At 41.2% G+C, this 12,202-nt stretch overlaps 1 protein-coding gene across 9 annotated transcripts in view; it reads left to right on the top strand.

Moving 5' to 3' along the window:
• gramd1c (GRAM domain containing 1c) overlaps positions 1-12,202 on the top strand; it is a 66,130-nt gene that overhangs the window by 3,549 nt on the left and 50,379 nt on the right. The window contains exons 2-3 of one of the 9 annotated variants that reach the window (XM_078221493.1): positions 5,391-5,483; positions 9,901-9,981. The gene's annotated coding sequence lies outside the window, so the exon portion shown is untranslated. Of the gene's footprint in view, positions 1-5,390; positions 5,484-7,985; positions 8,103-8,377; positions 8,439-8,616; positions 8,638-9,900; positions 9,994-12,202 lie in introns of those variants that run through there. The other 8 variants (XM_078221494.1, XM_078221495.1, XM_078221500.1 and 5 more) reach the window with 8 other exon arrangements.

The following is a 12,202-nucleotide window of genomic DNA, read 5'->3' as shown; positions in this document are numbered from 1 at the left end:
CATGTAATAATTACTTTGCCTCAGTATTTCCATGAGAAAAGGAGAATAGCTTGCCGAAAGTCCCGAGGAAGTTAACAGTAGATTGGAGACAGGGATTAAATACAATTCACATAAGTAAAATATTGATAATGAGGACATTAGTGGAACTAAAGAGTGACAAATCCCCAGGACCTGACAGTTTCCACCCAAGGATGTTAAAGGAAGTAGGGGAGCATATTGTCCATGCCCTAACTATAATCTTTCAGAGTTGCCTAGATTCAGGAATCACCCCTCTGAATTGGGAAATTGCACATGTCACTCTGCTTTTTAAGAAGGGTAAAAGAGAAAAACCAGGGAATTACAGACTAGTCAGCCTATCATCTGTGGTTAGGAATTGTTGGAGTCTATAATCAAGGATAGGGTAATGAACACTTCAAAAAAACTTTCAGTGAAGCAGAGTGAGATAACATGGATCCATGACAGGTCATGCCTGACAAACCTCATTGAATTTTTTGAAGAGGTGACTAAACTAGTGGACAGAGGAATGTCTATGGATGTTGTTTATATGGACTTTCAGAAGGCATTTGATAAAGTCCCACATACAAACTGTTAACTAAGGTAGAAACCCACAGAACGGAGGGCAAATTACTGACATGGCTGGAAAATTGGTTGAGTGGCAGGTGACAGAAAGTAGGGATAATGGGTCGGTACTCAAATTAGCAGTATGTGACTATTGGTGTCCCACTCGTACTCTTGTTCCTATGTTCCTATTGCCCCCTTGCCCATATGCTGTCTACTGTGTTTGCTATTGTGCCTTGTACCCTAATGTGCTGAAGTGTGCCAGCTCTCTCTGATGCACATTTCAATGAAAACTTCCACTGAAGCCGGTGTAAACTTGTTCAGCTCCTTTGGAAGCTGACATTTGTTTAACAGATTATACATGAATTGTTAGGGTGTTGGTCCTTTGATGCTGTAAGTTTTTAAGTGATGTAACGCCACCTTAATCAAGAGCGGCAGCATGGTGGCACAATGGTTAGCATTGCTGCCTCACTGCACCAAGGACCCAGGTTCAATTCCCAGCTTGCGAAGGTGTGGAGTCTGCACATTCTCCCCGTGTCTGCGTGGGTTTCCTCTGGGTGCTCTGGTTTCCTCCACAGTCGGAAAGACGTGCTGGTTAGGTGCATTGGCCGTGCTAAATTCTCCCTCAGTGTACCCGCACAGGCACCGGAGTGTGGCAACTAGGGGATTTTCACAGTAACTTTATTACAGTGTTAATGTAAGCCTACTTGTGACACTAATAAATAAACTTTAAACTTAAAAAACCTTATCTCTTGCTCCACACTCCTTAGCAATCCCACCCCCACACCTGCAGTCTGCCCACAATATCAAGCTCCCAACCAGAGATCATACTCATGCCTGGAGCTCAAAGTTACTATGACCCTAAGCTTAAGACAGCGACAGCACACAACCATTTGAATGAGAGCTATTGCCACACATACCTCCTATCAGGTTCTCACACACACCCAAAATTGGTTCTATTGGGTATATCTTACAGTAACAACAACTTTGAATGCCAGATAAATAAGATATGAATCTGTTACTGGAAGAAAGTGTTATTTCTGCACTTGTTGCTGTTACCCTGGGTGTATGTGTTCACCTGATACGTTCAAAGTGTCTCTGCAGCTAATACACTTACGAATAACTTTGCTAGGTCCAATGTCCAGATAAACTGCTGAGAAGTATCAATGCAGCTAGAACTTAAAACTAGCCATGACAGGTTATAAGGACTGAAGTAATACTCATACTCCAGAGTTAAATCCCAAACTTTGATTTGTTCTAAAAGGGTTACACCAGTAATTACTTAGAGAAAGTTAGAAGACTTAAAATTCACCGGGCACGCTCCCTACACTACCACCCACCCCCCCCCCCCTCCCGCCCCCGCCCCTCGACAAACCAGTCCCCGTGGTTTTCTCCAACCCCTTCCAACCCCAGCCCATGACATTTCCCCCACTCAAACTGGACTCCCACCGATCCAGAATGACACCCCTCAAGCCCAATTTCCTCACTGGAAAATATTCCTTGGAATAAATTTGACATATTGAGACAGGGCAAAGCTTAACTTCAAAAAAATAGATAATCAAAATCTGTACAGGTCACAGATTTCTCTGGACAAATACAATTGAATAAAACTTAAAGGCTTCCAAATGATGATACAGATGTATCATTTCCAAAACATATGAAATGAATAAATGAACATTTATGACCTGTTTATGACTTGTCAAATTATTGAATAATTATGTTGTTATTTCGAGGAAGATAATAATTTGTACAGAATTGTAAGAATTGAATGCCTATGATAACTGTAAGAGTTTTTAAAATACTTAGCTTTCAACAATTGTCTGGTCCAACTTTCTTCACTTAAATCTATTTTCTGCTGACATAGATCACACATGCGCATTGTAGAAAGACATATCACTTCAAGGACAAGTATATCTCACTGAGAACGGTTCTGTTTTCATAGCAACATCTTTGGATGGAAAACATTTGTGAGTTGTTTTGCCAAGAGAGGATCTGCTTGCTAAGTGTCTGATTTTTAGTATATTTAAAATGGATCATATCTCCAAAACAACTTCCAAATCATTTGAATGTATCAGGCAATGCAATAACTAGCAATGCCCGATAATTATTCTTTGCTGAAACAGATTACAGGATATATTTTGCTCCCAACAGCTGACAACTAGCTGTTTTTGGTAACTCAATGAGTATGTCCTGACAACTGCATGGCATACATGACAGCAGACCACAGAACTGCAGTGAGGTTACTGAAGTCCTGCATCATAATCCTACTTTGATGCTTTTGTTAAATGCAGGTATTGCTGGCAAGCCCAGCATTTGTTGCACATCCCTAATTGAGAGCAGTAATGCTGGAAGTCTGCAGTGACACATAAGCCAGAGAATTTCCATCCCTAAACGGCATTAGTGAATCAATTTGATTTTTACAACCTATGTTAGTTTCATAGTCCATAATACTGAGACTCGCTTTCAATCCTAAATTAATTGCATTCAAATTCCACTAACTGTGTGGTGAGTTTAGAAGCCGTCTTTCTAGAACATTCAGATTGATGTCTGGATTATTAGTCAGTGGTATTATCGTAATGTCACATAAATATAAACAGAATAGCTGTGTCTCCTCCTTCTGATTTACTGATGTGATTTATGCAACTTAAAAAATAAATCAAATGGATGAATTTCCTGGAATGAGTATAATAATCTGACAGGTGCCTCTCATCCCGGCAGCAATGCTGTTTCTTTCTCTCCAATGGGAACTTCCCTTTGGGATCTACTATCATGCAGGTCGCAGCTGGCAGGGGAGCTCAGTGCTGCTGGGAGTGGGAGGTAACTCTCAGCCTTCTGCACAGGGCCATGCTGTGCACTTCAGCAGGAAAGATTTGTAGTGATATCGGTGATAATTTTATAAACTCCCACAACCACTATCAACTCAGATGCTTCAGTCAACGATGACCAGTTATTATTGGCAGTGTCACTTGTGTCTCAGTGATAGCAATTTCACTTCCTGAGTCATGAAGGTTGTGGGTTGTAACCACATGATCTAGGCTTGATATTCTATTCTAGTGCAGTACTGTGTTCATGTTGCACTGTTGGAGCTGCTGTTCTTTGCAATGAGATGTTGAACCAAGACTCCATTTGTCCTCTCAGGCAGATGTAAAAGATTACCGTGCATTATTTCGAAGAACAGCAGGGGAGTTCTCGACCATGTCCTGGCCAATATTTATCTTTTAACCAAATCCCTAAAGCAAATTATCTGGTCATTATCACACTGTGGGATCACTGGGATCTTTCTGTGTATAAATTAGCTGCCATGCTTCCTCCACTGCAACAGTGACTACACTTCAAAAGTACTTCACTGGCTATCAAGTGCTTTGAGACCTCCAGAGGTCATGAAAGGTTCTATTTAAATGCAAACATTTCTTTCTGTCATTCATCTCACTAATTTATCCGTGTTTGCTGGGATTGGGAGCCGGAAAAGGGACAATCACCAGTGTTTGTCTCCCCTACCCTGGAGCAACTGACTGATGCAAATCACAAAGGCTGAAACTGAGAATGGAAGAGCGGGACCTCATGGTGCTGAGTCAATCAGCATCATTTAGTTTACAGTAATTAACTTTAATAAGTATGATTTTTGAGCTAAGTGTGCAAATATGGCAGATACTTTTTATAAGATTCATTTCAAAATATGATGGACACTTTGACACACCCTCATTGCAAGAGTTTATTTCTACAGGGATGAGTTGGGATGCAAGTTTGGGACTGTAATCAGGCACAGTTTAAACTCATTGACAGCAGCAGATCATTTAGCTGATTGCTATACTGGAACACATGAGGTATCTCAATTCATGATTTATCATGGTATAACTTCTCTACTTTTCTCATGAGTTTTGAAACATGCCAATGAGTGGCTGTCATTCTGTATTTGTGTACAACGACCATTTCATAATCATTATTAAAATAAAATAGCTCCATTACTCAATGTATATATTCATTGTTAAATTATTTTGCAGGTGACAATATTTTTGAAGGAGATCACCCCCACGACATGGCAAATGGAATTTAACGCAGACAAGTGTGAGATATTGCACTTTGGAAGGACAAACCAAAGTAGAACGTACAGGGTAAATGGTAGGACTCTGAAGAGTGCAGTTGAACAGAGGGATCTGGGAATACAGGTACAGAGTTCCCTAAAAGTGACGTCTCAGGTGGATAGGGTCGTAAAGAGTGCCTTTGGTACATTGGCCTTTATAAATCGGAGTATCGAGTATAAAAGTTGGAGTGTTATGGTAAGGTTATATAAGGCATTGGTGAGGCCGAATTTGGAGTATTGTGTACAGTTTTGGTCACCTAGTTACAGGAAGGATGTAAATAAGGTTGAAAGAGTGCAGAGAAGGTTCACAAAGATGTTGCCGGGACTTCAGAAGCTGAGTTACAGAGAGAGATTGAATAGGTTGGGACTTTATTCCCTGGAGCGTAGAAGATTGAGGGGAGATTTGATAGAGGTGTATAAGATTTTGATGGGTATAGATAGAGTGAATGCAAGCAGGCTTTTTCCGCTGAGGCTAGGGGAGAAAAAAACCAGAGGGCATGGGTTAAGGGTGAAAGGAGAAAAGTTTAAAGGGAATATTAGGGGGGGCTTCTTCACGCAGAGAGTGGTGGGAGTGTGGAATGAGCTGCCGGATGAAGTGGTAAATGCGGGGTCACTTTTAACATTTAAGAAAAACTTGGACGGGTTCATGGATGAGAGGGGTGTGGAGGGATATGGTCCAAGTGCAGGTCAGTGGGACTAGGCAAAAAATGGTTCGGCACAGACAAGAAGGGCCAAAAGGCCTGTTTCTGAGCTGTAATTTTCTATGGTTTTCTATGGTACGACAGAAAAGAAAATAGCAAGTTTGATACCAAATGTTATTCGGGTCTGTACCACATCTGAAAAGGTAACATTTTATCTGGAATAGTGTTGGTTGTATAATAGTATAATGTCTAATTTACAAGGCATGCCACACCAATCATGCTGTAGAAGCTGTAAGAGGTATAAGCACACAAGTGTTAGGACCTAACAATACTGAGACATTCAGCCTTGAAAAGTCCTACAATATGGATATTTTGTAGAAACAAAATGAGGACCATATTTTCCTCATTGATAATTGAGTTTCAAAAAGATCCCTTGTTTATATTTACAAATAGATAGTACTGCATTTCACCATCTTTAATTCAGAAGTTAAAATGATTTGTTGTTCTCTCTCTACCTTTACTTCACATCACTTGCTACAAGAGAGGAAAGTTATTCAAGTATCATTTAAATGTGGTAAAAAACCACTCTTAGACGAGGTATGAAATAGGCAGTGTCAGCATATTTATATATTGGAATAAGGGGCTGGAAAAGACTTTTGGGCTGGAAACTCTTCCACAGGCACAGCGCTGCCAGTATGTGTGAAGGTCACAACCATTGATAACTTAGTTACATGTAACAAATGTCATTACATGAGGAATATGCAGGATTCCCACTGGTCTAGGGAATTATAGACTATACCCATATGGCGCTAAATGTTATTTCACACACTACCACCATCTACATGAATAAGAAAGAATTCCACTTTCTAAATTTGCTATTCATTATACAGGCCAACAATCAATTCCTAAGCAGTTATCATGATGCCTTCATTTTAAGGCCACCCACCGTCTCACTGATATTTGAACCACAAAGGTACAGATTAAAGTTAATTGAACAGTCAAGACTCATGAAATCTCTGCAATATCCAAATCCAAAACTGACCATAGGTTTAATGAGGTTCTTTCATTTCTGAAGAACAGCTCAGCCTTAACCATTGACCTGTCTGTTCTCTATATAGCTCGGGTAACCTATTCTACATGTTCTTGTAGCTGTAACTTCTGAATCAGTATTCGGGCTTTTTGGTGAATATAATCAAATAATCTGAACTTTTAGGCTTACACACAAAGAACCTATACTCAGAAGGATGATAGTTCCTGTGGAAGACTATCTGCAAGAGAATTGGTAAAGAAAAAACCCAAAAGAGGACACATGATTGGTTAGTTAATGGATCCAATGAGCTCCCAAATCATACAGAAGAGAAAGTTCCAGCTTTGACACCCTATCAGTGTTAAACTACTTGATTTCAGTAGGAGGGGTGTTACAATTGGTCTTATCTCTACTATTTGGAAGGGAATGATAAACTGGTGCCTGCTCCTATTTCCTGTTCTGATAATTGTGTGTTTGTCTCAGGTGAGGATAGAATTGGACTTGGCTCTGACAGCCTCCATTGTCAAATTGCTTGTCAACAACTGGAATCAAGGCTGAAACCAGAATTGTGACCACTTTGAACAAGAACTGGCATGCCCATTAAATAGCATTCCAGGGAAAAAAATCAACACTCCCAGGACAGGATGGTAGGGAGGAGGAATTAGCAATGAAAGAAGTCTGAATGTCAGTTTCATTTTGCACTAAAGATTGCAGTTCAACATTGAACTATGTTTTCATTACTTGTTTGCATGTTATGGAGTTCAGCTAAGGAGAGCTTCCAGCTTGCATTGATTATCCTTACTGCCAAAATCTGTTTTCCCTGTACTAACCAAGACTTGCCAGCCAGTCTTTATTCTTTCTTGGGATGTGGGCATTGTTGTCCATTCTGAATTGTCCTTATGTGGCTTGCTCAGCCATTTCAAAGAACAGTTAAGAGTCAATCACATTGCTGAGGATCTGGAGATGCATGTAGGCCAGACCAGGTAAGGATGGCAAACTTTTTTCCCTGAAGGACATGAGTGAGACAGAAGGATTTTTACAACAATTGATAATAGTTCCATGGTCACCATTACTGAGATTAGCTTCATATTCCAGTTTATTGATTTGAATTGCAATTTCACCACTGCCATGGTGGGATTTGAATCCATGTCCCCAGACCATGAGCCTGGGTCACTAGTCCAGCAACACTCTGAATAAAGAAAATTAGTGACTAGAAGCAGGAGACACATGATTGAAAATTCCTCTTTTAGAATTTTCTTGTTACTAAATGATATTTTATAAATGTACTAAAATGTGTTTTGTACAAGGTGGCAATGTAGATATCTGCTTGATCATGAGTCACCTAGCTCATAAAATTATACTCGAATTAAAACTTTTCGCAGAAGTTTTTTGACACTTAAAATGGTTCAGTGTTTAAACACCAGATTCTTAAAATTAATTATTATAACAGAGAAAGAAGAGTTCACCATTTAAAATTGAGGATTGAATACAATTGAATATTTAAAGTGTAGCTAACAGCAAATGGTTAAATAGAAATGCATTCTCTTGAGTTGGCAAAGTCACATTTCTTCATTCTACAAAGAATCATGTATGTCACACCCAGTAACAACGATCCACCTGAAATCCCCAATCTGTACAGGAAGTGGCAACAATGATGTGACCTTTGAACCTTTAAAACCTCCCACTGCAATCTTCAGCATTTGAAATAGCTTCCATGTTAAGCAGGTTCTACACAGTCTACTGTTTGTGTACAAATGTCAGCGTGTCCCGCTAGCATGGGTGTGGAACAGTGCAGGTAATGTTTCCAGATTTGACAGGAAGGGTTTTGCAACTTTGCAAAATTAAACTGGCTTCTGCTTTTAAGTTTGTCTAAAACCTGTTTTTGTCTTGGCCTGAACGATGACTCCTATTAAGTACTGATCTTTTTTTTTGTAATGTTGGAGTGTTGAAGTACTTTGGCTTGTACCACGCTACAGAAACCTCACTTCAAATCCTATTTTTAATTATTTTGTGGGGTGTGACCATCGTCGGCAAGGTCAGTATTTATAACCCATCCTTAATTACCCTTGAGAAGGCGGTGGTGTGCACACACCTTGAACTGCTGCAGTCTGCATGGCCCTTCAGCTGTAAGGTATTAAAAATCTGGAATTCTGTTCTTGGTGGGTGTGCTCAGCTATCAGGAGTTAATAGAATTATGTCAATGGTCAAACTGATATCCAGGCAGCTAGTGGACCTACTGAAGTGTCTGAGTATCCTTTGTCTAAACATTCTTACCTGTGACTGTTTGAAACATTTATGCCATAACTGGTTCCAACAATTAACAACCTCGGGTAAGATTTATGGAAACAGCTGAGTGGTGAAGGTGATATTCACATGCTTGGCCAAGTCAGTAGAATGATTTTCTCTCGTAGTTGTTGTAGCTTGTATTGTGGAAATATTGTTTATTAGCAAGCTGAGATCTTGTCTTCATGTTTATAGGTGGCAGTAGGGTCACTAAGGGAGCAGTTGTTGGTTGGTAGATGAAAAGAAATGCTTCCTTTTGTCTAAATAAAAATCAATCTGAACACTATAGATGTGTATTTACGTAGATCAAAAGCCATTCTGTTCTGTAATTTTTGAAATATTATGCCATTGTGGTTAGATTATGTTTGTGTGTTTTTAGTGTAGTTGTGATTTTCCCATCTAAGAACTGTACCAATCTGACTCAAACTGGCGTTTTAATCAGTCACTAGTCTGCCCAGCAGAGTGTTTGAATACCATCGTTTTCTGAATATAATATGTCTCCAAATGTAATGCACACCGTCAGGGGTAAGTTTTTCACAGAGGGTGGTGGGAGAGTGGAATCGGCTGCTGTCAATGGTGGTGGAGGCAAACTCGATAGGGTCTTTTAAGAGACTTCTGGATAAGTACATGGGACTTAATAGGATTGAGGGTTATAGATAAGCCTATATATAGGCCTAGGTAGGTAGGGACATGACTGGCACAACTTGTGGGCTGAAGGGCCTGTTTGTGCTGTAGTATTTCTATGTTCTAAACTGAAATTTCATGAACAAAATGTTGAATATGCCTCATCATTGTGTATAATGCAACCAAAACATTGGCAATGTTTGTGTCATTATTCCCAGGGACATGGCAGACCAGTTGCAAGTGATGAAAGTCAGCTGTAACAGGCTTGGGAGGCCTGTTCAAGAGTGCCCACACTCCCAGAGCATTCCTGCACTATCTGCCTCTTACGTGACATGTTTTATATAATGTATCTGGACTCTGAGTATGCATCATCCCACAAAAGGCTTTGGATGACATCTGATGCTTTTGATGCCATTTGAATGTTTTGGTGGAGTAAAGCCTTGAAATCCCTAGATGCATTGCCTCAGAGGAGAACTGTCACTGAGAACTGATCTTGAATAAAATGCTAAAGGATGCACTTTTTAATCCCCTTGCAGGCAGCAATTTTATAGCCTACATGTTTCCTTGTGAAAGCTTCCAACCTTCTGCCCTTGTAGTTTCAGTTGAGGCTCCGAAAGCTTGTGGCTTTTGCTACCAAATAAACCTGTTGGACATTAACCTGGTGTTGTTAAACTTCTTTCTTGTAGTTTCAGACAGGGAAGCCTGCCCCGAATTCCTTCCTGAACCAAATGGACATGGCGAAGATGAACCTTTGAAGTTGGATGCTGGTGAGGTGAAAAGTAAGACCAGGGAGACCTAATCATGGTTCTGGGAAGGAGGGGAGAGGTGGGATGCAGGGAAGTGCAGGAGATGGGTTAGACATGGTAGAGGGCCCTGTCCCTCTGTAACTTGCTCTTTTTCAAAATTAGCATTAATTGTGAAAAATGTAGCTTCCAAATCTATACAGAGAAACTCAGTGATGATTGTAACAAAATATTAGCAGTATTTGGAGGTCTATATTTGTAAAGCGAGAAGGCTAGGTTGCTCTACTACTTTAATTGTGTAGATGAAAGGTTACATGTACTATTGTGTTACATTACACTCTCTGGCTAGTACCACTCGCTACCATCTGTGAGCTTGTAAATGTAGAGAGCCAGTACGAGGATGTTGATTTCCAGTGTCCCTCACTAAATGTTAGGTACTAAAATGCCTTTGTATATATACTCCCTGATCACCAAAAACTCTGCATGCTCAAGGATCACCTGGCACAACCATTGAAAGAAACTGAATCAGCATGCAATCCTTGTGCAGTGCCGTCAGTGACTGGGCTCCTTCCCCCACACAATGTTTGGGAGAAGGCGGGAATGGAAAGGGGGCAAGCAGTACCTTGCAACATCACACTGATTTAATGTGGGGATGGTATCATGAATGTGGGGATGGTATCATGGATTTGGGCCATTCAGCGCATTGAGTTGCTCTACCATTCAATCATGGATGATAAGTTTCTCAACCCCATTCTCCCACCTTTTCCCCAGAACCTTTGATCCCCTTACCGATCACGAACCTATCTATCTCTGTCTTAAATACACTCAATGACCTGGTCTCCCCAGCCTTCTAGAACATAGAACATAGAAAGCCACAGCACAAACAGGCCCTTCGGCCCACAAGTTGCGCTGATCATATCCCTACCTCTAGGCCTATCTATAGCCCTCAATCCCATTAAATCCCATGTACTCATCCAGAAGTCTCTTAAAAGACCTCAACGAGTTTGCCTCCACCACCACCGACGTCAGCCGATTCCACTCACCCACCACCCTCTGAGTGAAAAACTTACCCCTGACATCTCCTCTGTACCTACCCCCCAGCACCTTAAACCTGTGTCCTCTCGTAGCAACCATTTCTGTGGCAATGAATTCCATAGATTCACCATCCTCTAGCTGAAGAAATTCCTCCTCATCTCGGTTCTAAAGAGTGTTCCCTTTACTCTGAGGCTGTGCCCTCGGAGCCTAGTCTCCTACTAATGGAACCATCTTCCCCACGTCCACTCTATCCAGGTCTTTCAGTATTCTGTACGTCTCAATGAGATCCCCTCTCATCCTTCTAAACTCCCATCGAGTACAGATCCAGAGTCCTTAAACGCTTTTCATTCCTGGGATCGTTCTCGTGAACCTACTCTGGACCCTCTCCAAGGCCACCATGTCCTTCGATACAGGGCCCAAAATTGCTCACAATATTCCAAGTGTGGTCAGACCAGAGCCTCTCAAAGCCTCAGCAGTACATCCAGACTTTTGTATTCTAGTCCTCATGAAATGAATGTTAATATTTCACTTGCCTTCGTAACTAATTGCTCAACCTGCAAGTTAACCTTAAGAAAATCCTAAACTAGTAACAGCAACAAGATCCTGAATTAACAAAGGGAATATGGGATGTAACGTAGCTAGCAACAAGGGAGAATCTGCCAGCAACCCATATTCAAATGGACTTGAGATGTGTCCTTTCCCCAGTAATGAGATCAGCAGACATCGAGATAAAGTTTATTTATTAGTCACAAGTAGGCTTACATTAACACTGCAATGAAGTTACTCTGAAAGTCCCCTAGTCGCCACATTCTGGTGCCAGTTCAGACACACTGAGGGAGAATTTTCTCATGGCCAAATCCACCTAACGAGTACATTTTTCGGAGTGTGGGAGGAAACTGGAGCACCCGGTGCAGACCGGGGTGGGGGGGGGGGGGGGGGGGGGGGGGGGGAACGTGCAAACGCCACACAGACAGTGACCCAAGCCAGGGATTGAACCCAGGTCCCTAGTGCTGTGAGGCAGCAGTGCTAACCACTGTGATAAGATCAAATGTAAATAGCCCTATCATCAAACAGTTTGCGAGATGACTGAGACACAGGGGAGGCATACAAATGCTAATTTTTGAGAGTCAGGAATGTAGGAAAGACAGACAGCCCAATATACGGTGGGCAGAATCAAAGAGGCAGGGGTATAATTGTCAATTCCTGCAGA

Source organism: Mustelus asterias, chromosome 10, assembly GCF_964213995.1.
Source record: "Mustelus asterias chromosome 10, sMusAst1.hap1.1, whole genome shotgun sequence".
Taxonomy (NCBI): Eukaryota; Metazoa; Chordata; class Chondrichthyes; order Carcharhiniformes; family Triakidae; genus Mustelus; species Mustelus asterias.
This window is presented reverse-complemented; position numbering and strand designations above follow the sequence as displayed.